Genomic DNA, 11690 nt, shown 5'->3' on the forward strand with positions numbered 1-11690 from the left:
TTCCAGCTGGGCTCTAGTTGTTCGAGGGGGTGGGGGGGTAGATGGAGACTAGGGCTCCGGACTCCTGGGTTCTGCCCTCAATGCCGGAGGGGAGTGGGGTCCAGTGACCTGGGGTAGCGAAAGAGGCGCGACCCAGCTGTTCCCAGAGTCCAGCAGGTGGTGAGCTGCAGCCCCTGGGCTCGGGTTCGGGCTGTGGGATGCGGCCTGCTCCAGTACAGAGCTGAGCTCATCCCGGCACCGGGGCTCCAACCCCGGGGCAGCCTGCCTGAGTCCAGGGAGCGGGGCCGGCCGTGCTCGGGGCAGGTGCACGGCGCAGCTGGGACCCAAGACCCTTCCCCACTTACAGGCCTCACGGGCGCTGCGACTCCTGTGGGGCAGGGTCCCTCTTCTTGTCCCCGCCGGCGGGGCTGCTTCCCAGACACACTAATCTGGAAACACAACCTCCCGCCGGAAGTGACAGAGGTCAGCAAAGCATGTGCAAATGCCAGCGGGAGGGGCGGAGAAGAGCAGGCCGGGCTGGGCAGGATTTTTAATGGCACACTGCTGCCTGCTGGGGTCCCAGCCGCCGGCCCTGCTCACGCGTGCCATAGGTTGCCGACCCCTGGGCTACATAAAAAGCACTAATGAAATCAGTACAAACTAAAATTTCATACAATGACTTGTTTCTACATACTATACACTGAAATGTAAGTACAATATTTATATTCCAGCTGATTTATTTTATAATTATATGGTAAAAACGAGGCAGTAAACAATTTTTCAGTAACAGTGTGCTGTGACACTTTTGTATTTTTGTCCGATTTTGTAAGCAAGTAGTTTTTAAGTGGGGTGAAACTTGGGGGTATTCAAGACAAATCAGACTCCTGAAAGGGGTACAGTAGTCTGGAAAGGTTGAGAGCCACTGCTCTAAATTTTATTTTGCTGCCTATTACCATAGTATCTGAGCACCTTCCATGTAAATCAATAGCAAAGTCCCTAGTGGAGTTTATGGAGTCTCTAGCATTTCTCCCTTGATGAGGTCAGCAGCATTCTCATTGGGGGTAGGTTGTTTTTAGAGTTGGGAGGGGTTTGGAAATAAAAAGGATGTTTGACTTGAGTGTCAGTTATGGTGGAAAGGCTGTCTCAAAGAGGAAGGCTTGGCAGCATTTCCTAAAGCTGGTCAGACTCTGGATTAACCTGATCTCCTCTGGAAATTGTCCCATACTTGTGTCCCCTTGATTGAGAAAGCTTTGGTCTCAGCTCTCAGTTGCTTTGTGTGATGCATTGCCCCAGGGAAGCAGACAGATAATAGATCTAAATTCTGTCTTTGATGTAGCTGGGGCTTGATCCATTAATTGCTTTGAAGCTCAGGACCAAGGCTTAAACCGGCATTGGAAGCTGATTAGGAGCCATGGAGGGACTTGAATACAGGCCTGATGCTCTCAGCCATGGAGAAGGTAGGCAGCTATGTTCTGTACCAGTTGGAGTCTGTTCATCATTGGTCTCAAGTAGATATTGCGGGGATAGTATAGATCCCTTGGAACCCTGCAGGTGAGGGCCTTGCGAGAGCAGGCGTGGTTACCCATCACCACTGTGGGCCCTGCGGGAGAGAAATGAATGGAGCTGTTGTAGAGCTGGGCCATGCACTCGCTGTGTCTTGAGGTGGGTGAGTAGTACCCTGTGGTCCATTGTGTCAAGTCTGCAGAGAGGCCCAGCAGCGTGAGCACAGGGATCTTACCTGAGTCCATGGCCCTGAGCAGATTCTTCGTGCCACTACAGCTGTCTCTGTACAGTGCCTGGTCTGGGCCCTGATTGTTAGGCATCCAGGATGTTGGCTAATGTCACGTTGTTGTAGGAGCTTGGTGGTTACTTGCAGTCTAACTTGATGCCAAGGAACGGGCATTGGGGGATGGAGTAGGAACAAACCATTAAAATGTGAGGTTAGTTAGTTTCTTTCCCTGCTACAATCCTCTACAGGCCCCTCTGCACAAGTAGCACCAACTTACGCTCAGACTGATGGTGTGTGTTCATGCACACACATCTACAATGTGATTCTGTCCTGCCCTGAGTGCTGCTGTGCAGCCATCAGGTCACTGCTAGCTTTTGGCGGAGTGCCCTTTCTTTGCCCGTACTCTGCCTGTTTTACCTTTTACTCCTGAGAGCAAGGAGGGAGGCATGCAGTGGGCTTGAAACTTCAGCCAAAGTGTGGGGGGCTCAGACTCCCTTAACTGCCTCACTTCGCCTTCAGTGGAGCATGTCAGGCTCAAAACTTGTTTCACACTGTAATAGGACAAGCAGCCTCAAAGTATTTGTTTAGCCAGTGCAGCGATGTTGTGTAGGTCAAACATCAATAAGCAGGTGAGTCAGTTTTACATGGTGATCGGCCCAGCTTCAGCAGCTTAGACTCATCTCTGAGCTAGAGTGCTGGAGGAGGAGAATTCCATTAGTCTATTGAATAGGGAGCATGAGAAAATGCTGCGGATACGCTGCATCTTACACTTAGACCATTAATAGTCGAAGTGTATTAAGACCATGGCATTTAAGAACATCAGGATGAATACGGTCTCTTGTAGCAAATCCTCGGATTGAGGGAAGCATCTTTTGGGTGCCTGTTGTGACAAGTGGAGCCCAGCAGGCCTGTGCTGATTTCTTGAGAGTTCTATCAGTAAGTGAATGAAAGGTAAACATGCTATCACTAACTCTTGTAACAAAATAACAGCATAAACAATGAGAAGGAAAGATGTTTCCACTATTTAGGCAAGCTCAGATCTGGCACAAACAGAAGGATTTTACCTTGTTAATTGTTTTTTTTTAACATAGGTCCTTCCAGGGGCTCGTAAGCAAATCAAAATTTTCCAGCTCCCAGCTCACCTGTGGGAAAGCTATCGGAGCCTGCAGTGATAGGGATCACCCTGGATTTCCACCCCCTGGGAAGGGAAGGCTCACTTGCTGCCAAGGCGACAACTCAGGCAAATGTATAGTAGGAGCCAGTTGTCTCTGCTGCTGTGCCAGTGGAATAGGATTGGAACAGCAAAGCATTCTCATGAGATTCTTCAGATGGGTGCTGCCCCAGTCAGCCTGTTCACTTCCCACAGAATCTAAAAAATTAGATTTTTTTTTTTTTTTTTTTTTTTTTTGCTGCAGGCACAGGGAGAATCCATGCCCTAAATGACATCTTGCGGCATTGGAAGCATTCAGGTTCAGACAGGAAGAATCCGGCTTCTAGGTGTCCTGCCTCCTCATTCCGCTGCTCAGACTGTCTGATGGCCCCCTACCTCTCCACAGTCATCAGGAAGATCAAGCCATAGAGGGCAATTCTGAGCACCCTTACTGGCCCTGGTTCTTTGGCTCGAAAAGTCCCTCCACTGTTACAAGAAGACACTAAGTTCAGATCGTCTCTTTTCTTCTACCCTTAGCTACACAGCATGAAACCCTTTCTCCTACTACACATGCTCATGCAATGGAGGTGGTTTTAAATGCACCCTCATACAAATTGCTACCTCCCAGCCATAGATGAATCGATTCCAAGGCCAGAAGGGACCACTGTGATCTAGTCTGACCTCCTGCATAGCACAGGCAGCAGGTCTTTTAGAAAAGCAACAATCTTGATTTAAAAATCGTCAGTGATGGAGAATTCACCACGACCGTTGGTAAGTTGTTCCAATGGTTAATTACTCTGACCGTTAAAAGATCATACTTGTTTCCAGTCTGAATGTTTAGCTTCAACTTCTAGCCATTGGATGGTATTAGACCTTCTCTGCTATACTGGAGAGCCCATTATTAAATACTTGCTCCCTGTGTAGATATCTATAGACTTGTGTAATCAAAGTCACCCCTCAACTTTCTCTTTGTTCAGCTAAATAGATTGAGCTCCTTGCATCTATCACTATAAGTCAGGTTTTCTGATTCTTTAATCATTCTCGTGGCTCTTCTCTGAACCCTCTCCAGTTTATCAACATCCTTCTTGAATTGTGAGCACCAGACCTGGACACAGGATTCCAGCAGTGGTCGCACAGGTGCCAAATACAGAGGGTAAAATAACATCTTTGCTCCTACTCAAGATTCCCCTATTGATGCATCCCAGGATTGCATTAGCTCTTTTGGCCACAGCATCACAGTGGGAGCTCATGTTCAGTTCATTATCTGCCACAACCCCCAAATCCTTTTCAGAGTACCTGCTTCCCCTGTAAGTATGGCCTGTATTTTTGGGTCCTAGATGTACACATTTGCATTTAGCTGTATTAAAACACATTGCTTGATAAACTGGGTACAAGCAAACAGTCTAGATTGCTGTGAATCAATGACCTGTTCTCTTCATTATTTACCACTCTCCCCAATTTTCATGTATTCTGCAAACTTTATCAGTGATGATTTTGTTTTCGACCAGGTCATTGATAAAGATGTAAATGGCATAGAGCCAAGAACCAGTCCCTGCAACACACCACTGAAAACTCACTCATTTCATGTTTCCTCGTTTAGTTATATTTTGAGACCTATCAGTTAGCCAATTTTTAAACCATTTAATATGTGCCATGTTATTTTTATACCTTTTTCCTTTTTTAATCAAAATGCCTCACAATACCATGTCAAACGCCTTACAGAAGTCTATTATGGCAGCACTGTTACCTTTATCAACCAAACTTGTAATCTCATCAAAAAAAAAAATCAAGTTAGTTTGACCGGATCTATTTTCCATAAACCCATATTGATATGCATTAATTACATTATCCTCCTTTAGTTCTTTAGTAGTTGAGTCACGTATCAGCCACTCCATTATCTTGCCTACTATCAATGTCAGACCGGCAGGCCTATAATTACCAGGGTCATCCCTGTTTACCCTTTTTAAAAATTGACACATTAGTTTTCTTACAGTCTTCTGGAACTTCCCCAGTGCTCCAAGACTTACTGAAAAATCAACATTACTGGTCCAGCAAACTCCTCAGCCAGCTCTTTTAAAACTTATGGATGCAAGGTATCTGGACCTGCCGATTTAAAAATGTCTGACTTTGGTAACTTCTGCTTAACATCCTCCAGAGATGCTAGTTGGATGTTAAGAGTGTTATCACCATATGATGAGACTTCATCATCTTTCCTCCCCCACAAATACAGAACAGAAATATTGAGTAATTACCTTTTCTGCATTATTAATGATGATTCTAACATTTCTATCTAGTAAGGGACCAATGCCAATGTCAAGATTCTTTTTGGTCCTAATAAATTTAAAGACTACAGATCAAAGTGTGTTCTCTTTATATTATACTGTGCTGAGGGGCACCGGCTGCTTTTAAAGGGGAGGGGATAAAAGTTGATGAAAGGAAAATATTGAAATATTCATTAGTTTATAGAGAGAAGTTGGATAGTCTGGCAAATCCAGACAATGGAAAACAGGAAGGGAAGAAAACTAAAAGGACAAAACTAGAGACAATTTGAAAAAATAGAAATAAGCGAAAAACATGGGGAGGAAGCTAAAATAAGCAAGAGTAAAGAGAGACTGAACACACTATGGGAAAAGAAAGAGACAACAATATGGTAGGCATGTGTGTGAGTTGGCAGAGTGGGGCAGGAAGCAGAAGGAAAACTGCATCATGTGGCCCAAGCAACTGGAAATGGGCAAGATCATCCCTATAGGAAAATGGCCCCCCTCACCCAAAGCATACAGGCAGTAGAGAGCCCCTGCTGCCCTCAGAAAGAGAACATGGCCGTTGGATGAGGACCCTGCTTGGCTTGCTGTTCTGCCCTGAAAAATGTCAGCAAAGACCTACCAGCTTGCATCTAGAGCAGTGGTTTTCAACCATTTGCGGACCCCTAACATTTTTTTTGAATGGAGGTGTGGACCCTTTTGGAAACCTGAGAAATAGTCTGTGGAGCCCCAGTGGTCCGTGGACCACAGGTTGAAAATCACTGCGCTAGATTCACTGAGACACAACAGGCTCCATCTGCAAATAAAACATGGTTTCTTCTAACTTCCAGCCCTGAAGTCTCAAGCTGGGATCTGAGGATCGGGTCACGCCAGGATTCTTTGCTGCGTATGGATCCCCTGAATTCTGCCTTCTGCCCCACCCCTGCAAATCTATTTCTTCCTTTATTGGCACCTTTCTCAGTGGTTCTTCACAGGTGTGTTTGACTCCCAATCAAATTCAGTAAGATGATGCACAAGAGGAAATAAATTCCAGGTGCCTCTTCCATAGCCAATACTGACTCTGCAGAAGGAATATTAGGAAAACACGAATAAGGGTATGTCTGCACAGCAAACAAAGGCCTGCGCAGTAAGTCAGAGCCCAGGTCAACTGACTCGGGGCCTTGGGTCTTGCGCTGCAGAGCTAAAAATAGTATTGTAACGGTTCAGGCTCGTGCTGGAGCCTGGGCTCTGAGATCCAGGGAGTGCGGGGGTCTCTGAGCCTGAGTATCTACACTGCTGTTTTTATCCCTGCAGCACAGGCCTGAGTCAGTTCCCCCAGGGCTCTGAGACTTGCTGCTGCAGGGTTTTTTTGCCATGTAGACGCACCCTTAGTCTCCCCTTTTACGACAGCTGTCGGATTTTGAAGATGACCCTTGTGCATTTCTAGCTCACCCAGTTTAGAGAGAGAGGGGAAAAAAAGAGAGATGTTGACATGACGAGGCATTCAGCTGTTGCTAATGGTAGTGCATCGAATGTCTCTGGATGGGACAGATTTCAGAGTAGCAGCAAAAGACAATGGGTTGTGTACATTGGCCTGTACTGTAAACGAGCCTCTCAAAAAGGCACCTATGCTATTCATGGGTGTGTCTGTGTGCATAAAAATCTGCATTTTCTCTCACAATGTACATTGGCATATGCAACTACCTATCTGCATGCACAATTAACCAGTTTGTATATACACCTGTGGATTTGTGCCTGCACACGTTTAGAGACTTGCGAGAAGTTTGGCACAGTGTATACAACTCATTCCCTCTCTTCCCCAAAATCACTGTTATCACTTTCTGATACGGGGGCAGTTTCCAGTCACCCCATCCTCCCACCCCAAGTTATGCAGAGTTTTATTTATCCTTTCTGGGTGGTTAAGACTCATTTTATACCCTAAAGCAGAAAGTGCGTCTGTCTGCATTTCATTTTTCTCCAGTCATGATGGCTGTACTGCCCTTCCTGGGATCCCCCTGTGCCTCCCAGTATAGCCTCACTCATTCTGCATTTGGTAACAGACTGTTGCTTGTTTTGTATATTTGATGGCAACAGGAGATTTACTAGCAAGACACTTCTATGTAGTAATTGCTGCATTCTTCAGCATGTAGGCAGAATGAAGTCTTTCTAGGGTTAAGTCCAGTATCTTGAGCACGGCTTTTGAATAGGGTTATTTGTACTAATTTCAGGTTTTGACTTCTGGGAAATGTGGCCATGTGGGAGTGGAGTATGTGATAAATCAGACTTTTGTTTTAATGTACCAGATCGTTTGGTGCTTTGTGGGGGAAAGGGTCTCTATTACTTTGATCAAGTCCTAGTAACTGGTTTCTTTTTCTGTATATTGCTTTGCAGGGAGTCTGATCTTGGGGCTTGTCTTCACTACCCGCCTGGATTGGCGGGTAGAAATCGATCTCTTGGGGATCGAATTATCGCGTCTCGTCGGGACGCGACAATCGATCCCCGAATTGACGCGCGTACTCCACCAGCCCAGGTAGGAGTAAGCGCCGTCGACGGAGGAGCCGTGGCGGTCGATTTGCCGCCGTCCTCACAGCAGGGTAAGTCGGATCGGATACGTCGAATTCAGCTACGCTATTCATGTAGCTGAATTTGCGTATCTTAAATTGACCTCCCTCCCCCCCCCCCCCCCCAGTGTAGACCTAGCCTTGTTTTGGGTTTGCAGCCAGTGCAGAGAGCTTGCAATTACATAGTACCAGGGCAGGGTGAACAGTGGGGGGGGGGGGGGGTGTTCATAAAAGCTGCTGTGATTTCTAAATCGATTTTTCACTCCGGCTGTGTTTTGCATATGTATAAAAAAGGTAGCATGGGAACCGCAGTTCCCGGAGAGATTCAGTTGCACAACTCAAATGCACTTGATGACGAAACTCAGTTTAATTTGGGAGGAAGGGCTTTCTGAAGGCGAGGCTGCACAGTCAGGGAAGAGGACCGAGGAGAATTCTGGTGACTATTCACATGGCTCCACTAGTGGAATTGTGAATACTGAACACGTGAAGGAGCACTTGCAGCAGGCTGTTTGCTGGCAATCCATTGCTGTAAATTTGGTTGCACAAGACATTGGTTGTGAAATGTAGAGCAGGGAAAATAATTGGAGTCAGATTTGTTTTGTGAGTAGATGGTTCAGACCCAAGATAAAGACACAATGCCCAAGACTTCAGCCAGTAGAAGTCAGCCTCTCAGCTGACTTTAATTGAGCTGAATTGATTTGCATCATCTGAAGATCTGGCCCTATGTTCTCTGCAGAGTGTTGAGAGTTATTTTTCCAACGGTGCGTTGCACTAGTTCTCAGAATTCCAGGAGCAGGGATCGTAGCGAGGTTTGGCTCATCCACCAGCTGAGTTCTGCACCCTGGCCTCGTTCAGCATTGCCTCAGGAACGCCCAGATTAGAGATGCTGTGCTAGGTCCTTGGTGGGTATAAATTAGCCTAGTTCAGATCATCCTCCCTTCTTCAAGCACAGGTTGGTTGGAAGCTTGCATGAGTCTTAACAAGTGGTATCCCCTTCAAAAGGCAAATAAAATGCTGCTGCTCTGTTGCAGCAGCTGCAAGGCTACTGGTATTAGGATACCAATTTACAGCAACACTTGCTGGTAGCTAGCCCACATACCAGCAGCAGTCTCCATACCCTGAAATCCAAGAGTGCGAGCAGCCCTGTCCTTTAATGGGAGCTTTGACCATCTAGCTTGGAGGAAAAGTGGAAATCTCGGCACCAGCCAGTTGAAGTGCACAGAAGCCTATACTGGCTGGACATGTCCCCAGGAATGCAGATGAGGGGGCGTGGAAGCTAACTCTGGTTCCAGAGTGCTCTTCTCTTTTATTGTCCACCAGCCGCATATCTGCAGAGGCAGTTGGTGTTTTCTCTGAACAAATGTTTAGCATTTTTCTGGTCCTTGGAGCCTGGGCTTGCATTGCTCAGAAGGATCCAATTTTCCACTACTTCTGAAGAGCTCACCAGGTTGAACGGAGCTGGCCCTACAGATGAGGTTTATTCATTTGCCTCATGACAATGGTTTTGTCCAGTCTGCTCTCACTGAATCCAGAGAGGTTTCTGGCTGGGTTGTGCAGGTTCTGGATTCTATCATAACTAGCGTCTTCTGATGGCGGCGATTTTCATTCTTGGGCATAGCTTTCCAGCCCTCAGGACTTAACTCAGGGTTGAAAGTTTTGGCCTGAATTCAGGCCCTTAAAGAAGTGTCCACTTCTGATAGGTTGATAGGTGGCAAGCACCCAGCAGCTCCCATTGGCCCGTGTGTGGCTTCATCAGTTCAACTCCCCCTTGGAAAACAGCCAGTTTGAGCTTGTTGTGCTTCGTTTGTGCTCATCTCAAGTGTGGGGCTCCTGTGTCCACATTGGGTCGCTCACCTCTGTAGTCTTTCCCATCACACTGGATGAGTGGGGTCATGGCTCCAGTCACCCTCCAATTCCATCTGATGGTTGGCATGCAGCAAGCTAGCATTGCATTTAGTGTGCTCAGCCACAGAAAAGCACCGAAGGCCTCTGCTTCTGCTCTTGGTGGGCTCAGCAGAGAAGCAGCTGCTACTGATGCTGGACAGGAGTTGGAAGGTCTTTGCATACCCTCAGATTCTGTTGATCTACAAAGTCAGGCAAAGACAGAGCCAAGATGCAGTTGATAGCCATGGCTCAGACTTTACAGTTTCCAAACTCCTGGAACGAATGTCAGAACCAGTAGTTCTGCTTCCCATCCACACCCGCTCTGCCCTCTTTGGGTTGGATTGAGATTCTTCACCCAGACCCAAAGCATCTCAGGCTGACCGCATTCTCCTAATGTGCAGGGAGCATTAGGCTGGGGGTTCTCTACTGAAAGCCTGCAGATCCTATTTGGGAAACGAGAGGATTTCAGCCACACCTACCTGTTCAGTACATTGGCAGACTTTGCATCTGGGCAGCTCTAAAGGGAGCAGATCTGAGATATTCTGCCTCTGCCTTTGCCTTGGACTGTTAAAACCATTTATCAGGGTCCAATGGTGACTCTTCCATTTTGCTGCACAGGCCGATGGTCTCTACTTACCTGACAGCAGCTATGTTTCTGAAAGGCTTGTTTCATGATTCCTTCTTGTGTGAGCCATCTCTAAGAGACTGTCCCCTTGTTCTGGATAAGCTTGTAGAGCTTCCACTGTTCTCTACACCTTGTCTGTGAAAACATACAATAGCTGCCACCAGAGAGTTGGAGAGAAACAGGCCCAATGGCTGATCCTCCCCACACTGTGATCTAAAAGGAAAAGATGGTCCTGTGTCCTCACCCCAACTTCTTGGCTAAGTTGTCTCCAGTTTCCATCAGAAATCAGTCCACTAGCTGCCTCTCTTCCTCTCAGCCTCATTTGCTTCCAAGGATCCCCGTACTTCACGGAATGCACAGGGCCTTATGACGTTGTTGATATAGGACCACACCTGTCCACAATTACCCCAAACCTCAGCCAGGGTAAGAGCAGGGATTGGCCCATCTCAGCTCAAAAGCTGTCCAAATGGATCAGACTAAGTCCACATGGTTTTCATGGTCTAGCAGGTTTTCAGCCACCTAGTGATATTACAGCCCACTCAAGTAGGTCTATGTCTGCCTCCACAGTATGCTGTTGCACTGTGCACATTACCAGTATGTGTAAGGCCATTACATGGAGCTCTGGCACTTTTTTACACAGCTTGGCCTCTAGGGCAGATGTCCATTGGAATCAGCTATCTTGAATCCCTTCCAGTATACCCCAGACCTTTTTCAATGGCTCACTGCTTATTACTTCCCCAAGAATGAGGATCCATATGGAAAATTCCAGAAGAAAAGAATTACTGTAGTAAGTGTGTAGCCTGGGGACTATTGTGCTGCAGATGTAGCATAGAAACTACATGCTATAGACAGCACACTCTCACCTCAACATTTAGTTCACTAGCTGATGTGGGAAAAGTCTACACTGTGAATTTCAAGGGTGTGGGTTCATACCCAGTGCTGATGGCCCATGGGGGGTGAAAACCAAACTGCGTATTAATGTTACTGTAAGGACCCTGGTGTGATTATTGGAATGGTGTATGTCACTAGCCACTTTAATTAGACTGAATCTGGGTGTTGGGCTAATATTTCTTTGTTGCACTTTTATTATTTGTAGGTGGTTAATGGGAGTTGCCCCTTTAAGAGCAGGGTGTGGCTGGCCATGTGATTGAGACAGAGAGCAGTGAGTGAGCCTGCCTGGGTCAGATCCACAAAGGTCAGAATTGGATTTCATAAACGTCTGAGGCTGCTCCATGATTCCCTAAGAAGTCAAATTGGTACTGGGGTGGGGGCTGGGTGCCTCAGGGCATGGCCATTCAGCTATAGGGCACCACTTGGAAAGCTGACCTGCTCAGCAGAGATTACCTGCGGTTCCCATCTCATGGAGTTTGGTAGCTCCTACACCATCAGAGCTTGTGTTGCCGCACACACCATCCAAACCCTGCACTGGATATGCAGTTTTTAGTTTCCTGGTGGTCTCAAAACATCTGAGTGCTCTAAAACTACTAATTTATCTTCACCACACCCTTGTGTGGTGGTGGGT

Source organism: Emys orbicularis, chromosome 8, assembly GCF_028017835.1.
Source record: "Emys orbicularis isolate rEmyOrb1 chromosome 8, rEmyOrb1.hap1, whole genome shotgun sequence".
Lineage (NCBI taxonomy): Eukaryota > Metazoa > Chordata > Testudines > Emydidae > Emys > Emys orbicularis.